Source organism: Euprymna scolopes, chromosome 20, assembly GCF_053919585.1.
Source record: "Euprymna scolopes isolate OS-2025 chromosome 20, ASM5391958v1, whole genome shotgun sequence".
Lineage (NCBI taxonomy): Eukaryota > Metazoa > Mollusca > Cephalopoda > Sepiida > Sepiolidae > Euprymna > Euprymna scolopes.
Genome location: NC_136501.1, coordinates 92,161,226 through 92,174,497, shown reverse-complemented (window position 1 = coordinate 92,174,497; position 13,272 = coordinate 92,161,226). Strand labels below are relative to the sequence as shown.

Genomic DNA, 13,272 nt, shown 5'->3' with positions numbered 1-13,272 from the left:
TATATATATATATATATATATATATATATAGGATAGGATAGCGTGTGTGTTATTTTATTTTGTGTGCCACGCTTACATCTGAATGACTGTCTGTTAATTGTTATGGATTTCCAAGAAATTGTAATAAATAATTACCAAGAAATTGTAATAAATAATTACCAAGAATTCCTCATAGGTTTTGGCTTCGGTTTCGATTATAGCTGATGGCACTCAAGTTATATATATATATATATATATATATATATATATATACATATATATATATATATATATATATATATATATATATATATATGGGGGTACATATATTTCTTTTATAAGTTTTGGTTTCGATTCAAGCTGATGCACCCAAGTCATATGGATGTATTTTTTTAGTTTTGAAATCGCAACTTTATAATATATAAAAATCGATATAATAATATATACGAAATCTGCAAGAATCAAAATATCATATTTAAACGCACTTTACGACAGGGCGTCCCTACTAGCTTAAATGAGTACTTTTGCAGTTTTAACAAAAGAACTACAATAATATCAGAGCGTCTCCATTTACGTTGAGCATCTAGAGAATGCCAACATCAATATATTACAATGAATGTGTCCCCTGTGGAATTTCCACATGTCCCTTACTTAGTTAGTCTATATATTAATAGTGTAATACTTTTAACGTACGTACGTGTGTCACGGTTTCCAGATTATAAATTATTCGAGAGGAAGATCATATTTATTAAAATGGAGGATAAAACGTATTACGAACATTAAATTGGTATATAGAGACGATAATTTCATGTTCGTAGTATGTTATCAGTTTCTAACCTCCTTTGCAATAAACAGGATCTCCTGATCACCGAAGACGCAATGTTTTTGCCGTTTGTTAGCTACTAAATTTATGCCGTTCTTATGTATATTGTGTCAAAACCAAAAGGGTATTGAAAATCTTGTTGAAGTTGTGAACACGAATGGAGAATACAAAATTGATTAAATAGTTTTTATTTCTTATTTAACTTTTAAAAAATGTAGATTTAAAAGGCGGCAAGAACTTAGTTGCCAACCTAATAAAAAATATTAAATTAAAAAATGATGTGCTTCGGGGCCGTGCGTGAAACTAAATTATACCTTCTTGGTCTTCTGGCTAGGATCTAAGGGTAGTATCTGTTCTGTCTAAATATAGTATAATAATATGGTATATAACCATATCGTAGGGTTTCCGTTCACATCGGACATCTATATAAGGATACTGAAGATAAACCGTGATAACCAGATATAACCTGACACTACATAAACCAGATTACTTAGATAAATACTTTTAAGTCTTTAACAAACGGGTTACAATAATAAAACCTTCTTGGCCTTTTTGGTCAAGATCAAAGTGTAGTATCTGTTCTTCAGATGCTGCACTTCCATTTCTTGTTCTCTTTCCGTGGAGGAGAAATCCTTCACGACTGAGACAATTTTTATTTTTGTACCTTTTCTCCACGTTAAAAAACGACCCTGGTGTCTAACTCTGTCCCGTGGGGAGGCATAGTAAATAGGTACAATAATATTGCAGTGGTCCCATTCACGTTGAACATTTACAGTGTCCCCAGTCGCGGTATATTACATATGAAAGATGCTGCGGTGGAATTTTCGCAGGTCTTGCTAGTAAACACAAATATATAATACGCAATGAAATGTTAGCTCCAAGGAAAATCATATGTAAGCACCACAACGAGCAACTTTGATTTTGAGAACTTATTGAAGTAAAATGAAAAAAAAACTTATTCTTGTGAAGTGTATGGCCCAGCATTTTCAGTGTTCTGTGTTTTAAAAATATACACATATATAAACTATACATAATTAAGCGAATGAGTAGATAGTTTTTTTTTGTTTTTTTTTTTTTGTTTTTTTAATCTTTGGTATGACTCGGTCTAGGATTTAACGCCGATTTCCTGGCCCATTAGCAAACACACTTATCATTATGCTAAATGTTAATGGAACTAAATAATATGTAAGAAGTTGAAGTTTGAGGTGCCGCTACAATTTGTAAGAAAACCTCGTTGATACGAAACAAGGTGAACCAGACAAATAGAAATATTGAAAGATTCTATAATTCTTCAATTATTTATTTCCAACTAGCCTGGGTGCCCGGCGTTGACCGGAGGTGTGTGTTGAGCAAAAAAAAAAGTGGTAGTAGGCAGGCAGGCTCGAACCCGTGCCGCGAAGGAGGAAAAGAACGTGAAAAATAAACGCGACGTCTTTGACGTTGCGTCCATTAACAAAACGGAAGTGGCGAAGGTTTGAATTAATGCTAGTCAATCGGAAAGAGGGGATGAATTTCGAAAATATCGGCGTAAAAAGCGACCCCTTCTTATAGAAAAGTGTTCAGTTTAGCTTGCGAATATACCCGGTGAACTAAATGGTTTTAAGACCATAGAATTTAGTTGCTATCCTTTCTATCTTTATTTGTTCCCAATGACAATTAATTGGAGGATTATTATTTAAAGATTCCGGGTTGGATTGAGAAACAGAAGAATTAGAAGATTCATAATTGTTTGTGAAGTTTAAGTCATAATGATAAACCTTCCATCTTACATTTTTTAAGAAGTTTTTAAGTGCTTGGGCAAATTTTAAAATGTATTCCTGTTTAGACGGAATTGGAAGATTTTTTGCAGAGAGAGGTATGTATTCTTTGTCGAACACATCTGGACATTTTATATTAATTCAACTCAGAAGGAGCTTAAATTGAACAAGTAAGCTGAAAATGAATATAAATATTATATAAATATTTATATAATAATCCAAACCAGACGTAAACTCAATGAATCCAACAAGGAGATAGAGCTTAAATAAAATATACAATAAAAATCTTGATATTGAAAATATTCAAATTCTCAAAAACCTTTTATAAACTTATAATGAAATTTTAAATATTCGACAAGGAGTACAAATAAAACAAGAAACCCCATTATTCCATGGAGTTTCGAAGAAAGCAATTCTTCTCATCAGACGGGAGAGTTTGGAAAATATACAATTAATTTTGCAGGTTAATGCATCAGGAGAAACAAGCAATATGAATTTTTTCATATTCGCATCAAAAAAAGTAATTTACCAGTTTTTAGACAGTTTGTAAGGATTCTAAGAGATTAGAAAAGCAAGAAATGGGAAAAAATGGAGAAAAGGATATGATGATATAGGATGATATAATATGATATGATATGATATGATATGATACGATATGACATTATATGATATGATACGATATGATACGATACGATATGATATGATACGATATGAAATGATATATGATATTATACGATATAATATATGATATGATACGATATGATACGATATGATATGATATGATACGATACGATATAATATGATATGATATGATATGATACGATATGATATGATATGATATGATACGATATGATATAATATGATATGATATGATATGATACGATATTAATTGTCTGTATTTTTGAGATGAGGTGTTTTCATTGATTGAGATTGTCAGACTGACTTCCTCATCTTGGTTGTTATCGTCACAACGTTTCGGCCGTTTTGCCCTAGTGACATATGGCCGAGTGGTCCTAGATGTTGTATCAAAGTTTACAGTTACCCAAAGGTGCTGAGTTCAATCCTGAACGAAGGCAGTAAAAAGTAACATTCAAAACAGAGAATAAGCAACTATGTTCCAGAGCCTAGCTGGAGTCCGAACACGGTACCCCCGTAATAATAATAAAGGGTTGGGTTCGAGACTCCCAACAAACGGTTTCCCAGTTCGATACAAAACACCTGATGAAGGCCGGATGGCAAAACGACCGAAACGTTGTGACGATAAAAACCAAGATGAGGAAGTCAGTCCGACAATCTCAATCAATGATATGATATGATATGATATGATATGATATGATATGATATGATAAAGATCCAATGGGAAAAAACGGAAAAATCCAATGCAGGAAAATGTTCAATCTAATGGCAATCCATAAGGAAACAGAAATATAAATGCCTAGATTAAAATGGAGCTTCAAGAAAATGCAACGTTTTTATGTTTTGTTTTGTTTTTTTTAAATAACGGATCAAGGAAATGTCGTCTTCATATAGTTCTTGGGCAAATGCATTTTGGTATTTCAAGGAGTCTTCGGTGAAAGCACGCACTCACTGTTCTCCGGCGTTTTCACACGTGTCCATCATAGAATATCATCCAATCGATGTCAAAGCGAAATTCTTCATAAGTTTTGGTTTCGGTTGAAGAATATATATATATATATATATATATATATATATATATATATATATATATATATATATATATATAAATATATATATAAATATATATATAAATATATATATATATATATATATAAATATATATATATATAAATATATATATATAAATATATATATATAAATATATATATATAAATATATATATATATATATATAAATATATATATATATATATATATATATATATATATATATATATTCTTCATAAGTTTTGGTTTCGGTTCAAGCTGATACACCCATGTCAAATAGAAATTTTTTTCTATTGTTGAAATCACAACTTTATAATATATAAGAATCGATAGAAAATTGATTCTCTAATAATGCATGCAAAATCCTCAAGAATTAAAATATATTTAAGCGTATTTTACGACCGGGTTACGTCGGGCGTCGATGCTAGCTTAGATAAATACTTTTTCAGTTTTAACAAAAGAGCTACAATAATAACAGAGTGTCCCCATTTACGCCAAACATTCACAGAATGCCAACATCAATATATTACATATGAAAGAGTCCGCAGTGAAATTTCCACAGATTCCACGAGTTCATGTTATTTGGATTCTTTAGACTACTGTTCTCATCATGGGTACCATTCTCACAATGTTTCGGTCGATGTAACTCCCGGCCTTCTTCAAGTGTATCTTGTTGAACTCAGGAATGTTTTTGTTGAACTCGGGAATTTGGTCGGAATTTCGAATGGAATTCTTTATTTACTTCACGGAGTAGTATGCACTCGTTCTGTCAGCCATGACTGGATAGAGGTCCTAAGTAATTCGCATTTGTATTTTTAGGTCACCCACAGTGAGGATTGAACCTTCAATCTTCAGAATATCACTTTTACAATCGATTTTTCCAAATACTCTGACCACTGCGCTATTGGTTCTTACGGAGGTTAAATCGGGCGAAACGTTGTGAAAATGGCACTCAAGATGAGAACAGTATTCCGAAGAATCCAAATAATATGAATAACTAATACGCATCTCAAAAATTCAGAAACGGATACAAATTGGTAAAAATTTAACGAATCAGTGTGACGTCACATTATCACTCTAAGAAGAAACTATTTCTTTATTACTAGCCTGGCTACCCGGCGTTCCCCGGATGTTTGGAGGTGTGTGTTGAGAAAAAAAAAAGTGGTAGTAGGCAGATAGGCTCGAACTCGTGACGCGAAGAAAGTGAAAGAAAATCTGACGTCTTACTGCTACTCCATGACGCGGCCGGAAGTTTAAAGCGTTCAAATTAAATGTAGACAATCAAAAAGATGACTTACAGAAATGGCATTGCTTTTAAACCTACCACGAAGGTCGTTTTTAATGTGGGGGAAAAAACAGATCCACAAAAAAGGTGGCACTCTGGCAGTGTCCAAATAAATAGCAATTGTATTGATGTGAAGGGTTGCTCCCACATTGACCAGGGCCCAATTGACTTAAAAAGTAATTGTCTCAGTATGAAGGGTTTCCCTACATAGGCCAAGGACTAATTACAGAATAGATATTACCCGGCCGGAAGACCAGGTGTTTGCGTTCGACTAGTTTCGCTTTATTTATACAAAAAGACAAACAAACACTGGAACTCGATCAAAAAAAAAAAGAAAGAAACCGTGTCCGTTTGCGAATCTGAGATATTACGATCTAGAAAGTATAATAAAACTTCTTCCGGAATCTAACCGACGCGAGAAAAGAGCAGATGACTTTCGAAAATATCAGCGAAAAAAAAAAAGCGACTCCTCCATGTAGAAAAGTAGCCAGTTGAGAGTGAATGTTTTTAGCCAATTTTTCGATATTTGTCGTTTGAAGAGTCACGCTTCAAAACGATATCGATCTCATGAAAATCCGACTTCTTTGACAAAAGTTTTAGGCATACATGCATATACACATGCATTAAAACAGACAGGTGAGATTTATATTAGAATAGCGGGGGTGCCCGGCGTTGCCCGGGTGTTTGTAGGTGTGTGAAAATAAAAGTGGTAGTAGGCAAACAGTCTCGAACTCGTGGCGCGAAGGCGGAAAAGAAAGTGAAAGAAAACCTGATATCTTACCACTAGGCCATGACGCGTTAGAAAGTGAAAAGCGTTCAAATTTAGCGATGTCAATCAAAAAGTTGACTTGCAGAAATGGATAGTAAAGTGAATGGGTTCGCGCAGGCGCAGAAATTAACATTTGGCTTTCTGCCATTTTATTTATTTGTTTCCCCACGATGACTAGCAATTGTCTGATATAGAGAGTTTCCTCCACATTGATCAAAGCTGATTGCCTTCAAAACGTCCCGGCCATAAGGCCAGGCAGATGCATTTGCTTCGATCAGTTTCGCTTTTATACGACGGGACGGTGAAATTTTTTAAAAGTCGATCGCAAATCAGAGATATTACAATCTAGGGAGTATAAGGAAAGTTCTCCAAACCTTGTCGAGAACTACCGCGAAAAAAGCCTTTTTTTGGGCGTACAAAAACGCTCGGGGCCGTTTTGCCTCATATATATATATATATATATATATATATATATATATATATATATATATATATATATATATATATATATATAAACTGATATATATATACATATAGAGAGAGAGAGATGAGAGAGAGAGAGATGAGAGAGAGAGTGAGAGAGAGATTATGAGAAAATTTAATATCTAGAAGGTTCAAACTACGTGATATTGTGTTATTCAGCAGCTTTGTCATTATTTTTAATCGTGCGTGACAAGAAAGAATGCCGAGGCGAGTCACAAACCTGTATGCATTAACCTTAATTTAGTCAGGAACAGTAAAACAATGTTAACATTTATATATCTGCCTCACGTTGACATCTCCCTGTTTCAGAAGACAAAGGCGTTCTGCACCGCAGATTAGTCCGTTGACGAATTTCAGCGTCTTCCGTGACTGCGCAAGCCTTTCTCCTTTGTATAGTCTTTTTCTTTACTGATGACGTCATTTCACATGTGTCCGCGTATTGTTATACGACAACAGTACCACCAACAACAACAACAGAACAATAACAACACCTGCAACTGAGCCTATATTGTGTTCCATTCAGTAAGTACCAAATATCCTTCTAGAAAGAATTCTTAATAGAAAGATATCGAAGAAACGAATACCAAGAAAACCATCAGAGATGATGCTCATTATCAACAATAACAACAGCAACATCACCAACAACAGTAACTTTCTTGGCCTTCGGGCCAAGATCACAGTGTAGCATCTGTTCTCTCAGTTACGAAACTTTCCGCCACCGGGCTTTCGGGCTAGGTTAAGGTGTTTTCATACTAACCTTCGTTAGCAAGGACCGACCCCCTCCTTTGGGGAGTCAGGACCTAAAGGACCGACTCCACATTTGTGGGAGCTTGGACCCGGAAACCGATCCCCTTTTTTGGGAGACTGGAATCTCGGGACCAACACCACTAGCTGGTAGTTGAGACCTGCTTTTGTTGTTTTTTGCATGCGTTTTTTTTTTTCTTCTTCGTTCCGGTCTCTTCCCTCTAGAGACAGGGGATGGTCTAATTTCTCCACACTTAATTGCCTGAGCAGCACTCTGACCTGCCAGGCCCAAACTTTGTCTATCTTCGCTGCTCTCCCAGTGGATCGAGCAGACAGGGTTCTCTTTCTCGCTTCCGTTGGGGTAAGTTAGTGGGTAGGGTGACGTGGGGTAGGGCGGGTGCTTCGTTTCTGCTCCCCTCTGTGGGCAGGGATGCCTATCCCCTCTCTCTCTTAATTGCGACGCGGTACTCTGACCCGCTAGCACCCACTGCGTCTTTCTTCTCTGCTCTCCCCCCTCGCGGGGGGATCTGAGCTGCTAACCCGACATCCCCGTGAGGGGAAGTCAAAAACTCTAATTTCTTCAAAGTCCGCTCCTCCCCCTCCTCCCCCTCCATTCCCCTGGGTTTTCTTTTCCCTCACTACACTTTGGTCCGCGCCAGCGGCCAGTGCAACCGCCACGATGCCAGGCAGGAGGGGTACGTCACCCCAAATGCGCAGCATCTTAACTGCGAACGACTCCCTATGTGAGGGAGCTGATGCATCTCCCGGCGAGACGGCGCCAGGAAACAAGGTAGGGCCCCGGCGTGCGGCGACCTTGGAAGAAAGCGGGAGGGTAGGGCCGCAGCCCGCGACGACCCCCCAAAAAGCACCTGCAACCGCTCCCCACGAGGGCAACCCAGCGGAAAAAGCTGCCGTTAAGTCACTAGCTGGGGAAAGTGCAGAACCCAGCCAACCAGCTGCACCCCAGGACGGCAGAACCAAGGGAGGAAGACCGGGGAACCCATCCCCCGCTCCCCCAAAGGGCGACTCCCCAACAGAAAAGGAGGAAAACAGCACCGCGGACCAAACCGAGGCGCTGGATGAAGACGTAATAGCCTCCATCTGCTCACTATTCGGCGGGGAAGACAGTGATTGGCCCCCCAACACTCCCCAAGAGGACCAAATACGGAAAAGGGGTGACTCTCCGGCCAGTGGTAACAAAAGCAAGCTGGAAGGAGAGATACCCTTGACAGTACCCACCAAGGCTCCAGCTGGGAACACGGCACCAGAAGGGGAGACACCTCCATCCCCCAAGGGGACAGCCACCCAGCAAAGGAAGAAAATAAGAAAGGGGAGCGGCCCGGAGAGCAAACCAAGCCAGGACGAAACAACGCCAAAGACACAATGGCCTACTTTGCCTGGTAACGGCCCCGTTCCGAAACCAAAAATGCCCATAACAATGGAGAGCCCCACAACACCAGCTACGCCCCCCAACCCGAGTCCAGCTGACACCCACCAGGATGGAGGACCGGCATGGGGCCCCAAAGAGCAGCAAGGGAAGTTGACGCCCGAAGACTACAGAGCACTCTTCGACTCCACTTACAAGGAGTATACCCAGGGGAACAACATCCAACCCCTCCCGGGTCAAGTGGAAGTTCTGGAGAAAAGAGTGCTCTCGCTGATAACTTCAGACACCAAGACAAGGGGTCTGACGGGCGTCAAGAAGAACACCATGATGAACGTGTTGCTGGAGCAGAACATTCCCGCCAACTACATCTGTAGAAGGAGTTACGCACAGTGGGATGTTCTGCTCCCCACCTCCGAAGACGCAGTCAGGCTGTCCAGGACCTGCCATCAGAGCAGGAACATAAAGCTCCAACCCATCTATATGAACAAGAGGAGAGCAAATGTTTCTGCTCTAAACGTCCCCTGCTATATGGAGGCCAAACAACTGGGGGCTATCCTAAGCCAGTATGGAGACGTAGAGGAAGTCACCCCGGTCCGCGGATTAAGAAACATCATGACCGGGGACTACAAAGTATAGATGGTCCTGGACAAGGCTGGATTCTACGCCATCCCAGCCACACTCAAGTTCGGAGAGTGGACACTCTCCCTTATAGTGGAAGGGAGGAGGCCTCATTGCTGGCTGTGCACACAACAAGGGCATATGGCGAAGGACTGTCCAAAGAGGAATGGAGGGAAGAAGCCCACAAAAGCGGCGGGAACAAGCGTGACAACAAATCAAGCCGCTGCTCCCGCGCCGGCCGCAAATCCTCCAGAGGCACCGACAGGCTGGGTGACGGTCGTAAAGAAAGGCAAGATCAACAAACAACCATCCTTGCAGACAGTCACCAAAGACCAAGAACAACCGAAGAGCGAGACGGAGAAAATGGACACACAGACACCCTCCTCCTCAAACAAGAGGAAACTACCAGAATCTGAGGAGGAGGCCGCGTCAGAGGCAGAGGAAGAGACAACAACAGTCTCTATGGCCCTGAGCGCAATAGAGATCAGGAGGGCCAGGAGGAGGAAAAGCCGCAAGACACGCGCAAACCCTCCTACCCCCACTGAGACTGAGAAGGACTCCCTTGCAACAACAACACAGGATGAGCCCCCTGTGATCCCAACACCCCAGCAACCCGAACAACCTTCCCCCTCTCCTATAAAGGCCCCAAGAAACTCTTCCCGCCCCTCATCCCGTGACAGGAGCCAAAAAGAAGAAAACGAGCAGGCTACCCCCTCCCCAAGCACTCAGCCTCCCCATCAACCAAAAGAGATCCCCTCCCCCACTCCCAAAGTCCGCACTGAACGGACCAAAAAGCTCCCCTTCCTGCCAGGAAGCAGGATTTGTGAAACAGACCCTCTCCAACCGGCTCCGGACCTTAAAGGACAACAGAAGGTCCGGTACAATAAACTTAAAAACTTTGAAAAAGTCGGTGGAGACCTAGTAACAGACCCCACTAAATTCAAGGACGCTCCCTTGTTGACCACTTTCGTTAGGGTCAACAAGGACGCTAGGACTGGAGGAATGTGGGCAATGATTAAGGCAGCGAAGAATGCGATCCCAGGCCACCAGCTGGTGGATAGGGACCATCCTTCACTGACCAACATTTTCTTTAAATGTGAGGGTAGAATCCCCATGTATGTACACCCATCGCTATACAGGGCACTCAAACTAACCTTCCCCCTGGACGTGGGGGGCGTGGCCAAGGATGGATCACCTTCATCGGATTTACTTACCGGCAGCCTTGGCCAGGCCTGCCATGTCCTCACTGCCCAGGATTTCAGACCCGTCTGTGACAGTGCTTGAGGTAAGTGATCATGTCTTTGAACTTGGCTACATTGAATGTGAGGGGCATCAGGTGTCGAAGCAAAGCCTCGCGCGTTGTGAGAGACTTGGTGTCCCTCAAGGTAGATATTGCCGCTATCCAGGAGACCCACTTTGTTTGTGACGGGGATTGTCAGGTGCTGGTAAACGATTACGATGTCTACTCAGCATATGGCAATACCTATAGTCGTGGAATCTCCTTGCTAGTGAGTCGCACCCTGTCAGCGTCGGTGAATGTTGTTCACGCAGGCGAGGACGGGCGGGCGCTTGTTGTTGATGTTGCTGTTAATTGTAGTGTTTTTCGGATTGTTGCTGTTTATGCTCCCAATGCTGCTGTAGAGAGGGCAACCTTTTTGCGATGGTTGGAGGGCTTCTTAGTGGATCCGGAACGGTTAGTTTTAATGGGGGATTGGAATGCAATCCTTGATCCCAAAATAGATAAGGTCGGGGGGACTAGCGGGTCGGCGTGGTGTGACAGCAGTCTGTCTGACCTGATGGCCTCGTGCGATCTCGTCGACAGATTTCGTCTGGATCATCCGGGGCGGGAGATGTGGACGTGGCATCCTGTAGTGCCTTCCCATCCAAGCACTTACTTGGATCGGATGTTAGTTAGAAGAGGTGATGTAGACTTCCTATCTTGCCCCACGTTCCACTTGCTAGGACACTCGGACCATAAACTTGTTATGGCCCGTTTGAGCTTAAGTGCTAGGCCTAAACTGGCCGGATACTGGAAGTTCAACAGCACCTTGTTGGAGCTGGAGGACTACCGGTTGAAGGTCACTGAGCTAATTCAGCGGGCTTTAGTGGGGGCGGTTACAGGGAGTAAGTGGTGGGTTAGTCTCAAGGCCAAAATTAGGCGCTTCTCTGTCCAGTATAGCCAACGCCTCGCAATAGATAAGGCTAAGGCAAAGAAGCGTTTAGAGGATAAGCTGACCCAGGCGGTGGAGGGGGGGACCCCCTAGAGTTAGCACTAGCTAAACAAGATCTCAACCGCTTGGCTAGCAAGCGGTATGAAGGTCAAGTAGTTAGGGCTAGGTTAAAGAAAGTTTCTAACGAGGCTGTGAATGTTGACGCTGTTGAGTGTAAGGCTGCTTTAAGGCGCGGTTCGGATGGGTACATTCGTAAAGTACATAACCTGGAAGGACACCCCTTAGTATCGACTCGGGAGATCTGCGAGGGGTTTCGGGAGCATCTATCGGTGCACTTCACCCAACTACCCGGACTCAGGGTTGATGAGTTTGGCAGCTATTTGGCTGACTCGCCCCGCCTCACGGCGGCTCGGGCGGCTAGCTGTGATGGTCTTATTACTGAACATGAGGTCATTACTGCGTTGAAGCAGGTCGGCTATAACAAATCCCCGGGGCTTGATGGTTTACCCTACGAGTTTTACTTGAGGCTGTCGCCCATGTTGGTCCCTATTCTGAAGGATATGTTCAACCATTGGTTTGCCCAGGGTTCCATCCCTGGACAGGTGACCAAGGGTGTGATCACATTGCTGAGGAAAGGTCAACGGCATGGTGGGAGGGAAAACTTTGATGATTTTAGGCCCTTGACTCTGCTAAACACAGAGTTAAAGATTTTGGCAAAGATTCTTGCGAATCGCTTGCAGGTTGTCATCACTGACTTGATCGAACCGGACCAGACTTATGCTGTGAAGGGGAGATCGATTCAAGACAATTTGCACTTGATACGCTCGATCATAGAGGGGACAGAAGACGACGCCGAAGCCGCGCTGATCAGTTTGGATCAGTCCAAGGCATTCGATAGGGTCGACCATCGGTTCCTAGGATCTGTGCTAGAGGCCGCCGGATTTAATCCGGACTTCCGCAAGTGGATCTTTGTTCTGTATGACAGGCCGACGGTAGCGGTGCAGATCAACGGTAAGCTGTCGGAGTCATTCGCTGTCTCTCGGTCGGTGCGACAGGGTTGTCCGCTGTCGCCTCTGTTGTACGTCCTGGCGTTGGAACCCCTCCTTCGCAAGTTAAGGGACGAGGCGGCTACACCAGTCCTGCATGGAATAGCTCTCCCTGGAGGCACACGAGCCAGGGTTTCCGCGTTCGCCGATGACGTCACCGTGTTCGTGTCTTGCCTCACGGACGTTCAAGCGGTGGTCGAGGCGCTCGCTCGATACGAAGAAGTAACAGGGGCCATCTTCAACCGTAGCAAGTCTGTTGGCCTGCGGTTGGGGGCCTGGACCGGGGTAAACTCGCTTCCAGGTATTTTCAGCTGGACCGATGGACCGGTCCGCATTCTCGGTGTCTGGTTTGGACCGGGACTTCAGCTGGAAAAGAATTGGTCGGAAGTACAGTCTAAGGTCAAATCGTCAGTAAAGACTTGGATTGGAAGGAAATTGTCCTTGAAGGGTCGGGCGGAGGCGTGTGCTACATACGTCTTTCCGCTCATCCTTTACCGTTTGTCTGTACTTCCTCTCCCTGCAGAA

The 13,272-nt window shown here is 42.7% G+C and overlaps 1 protein-coding gene and 1 pseudogene across 1 annotated transcript in view; one reads left to right on the top strand and one right to left on the bottom strand.

Moving 5' to 3' along the window:
* LOC145241550 (uncharacterized) overlaps positions 1–13,272 on the bottom strand; it is a 96,199-nt gene that overhangs the window by 43,246 nt on the left and 39,681 nt on the right. The window lies entirely within an intron of this gene.
* Positions 1,338–1,471, top strand: LOC145241866 (U2 spliceosomal RNA; annotated as a pseudogene).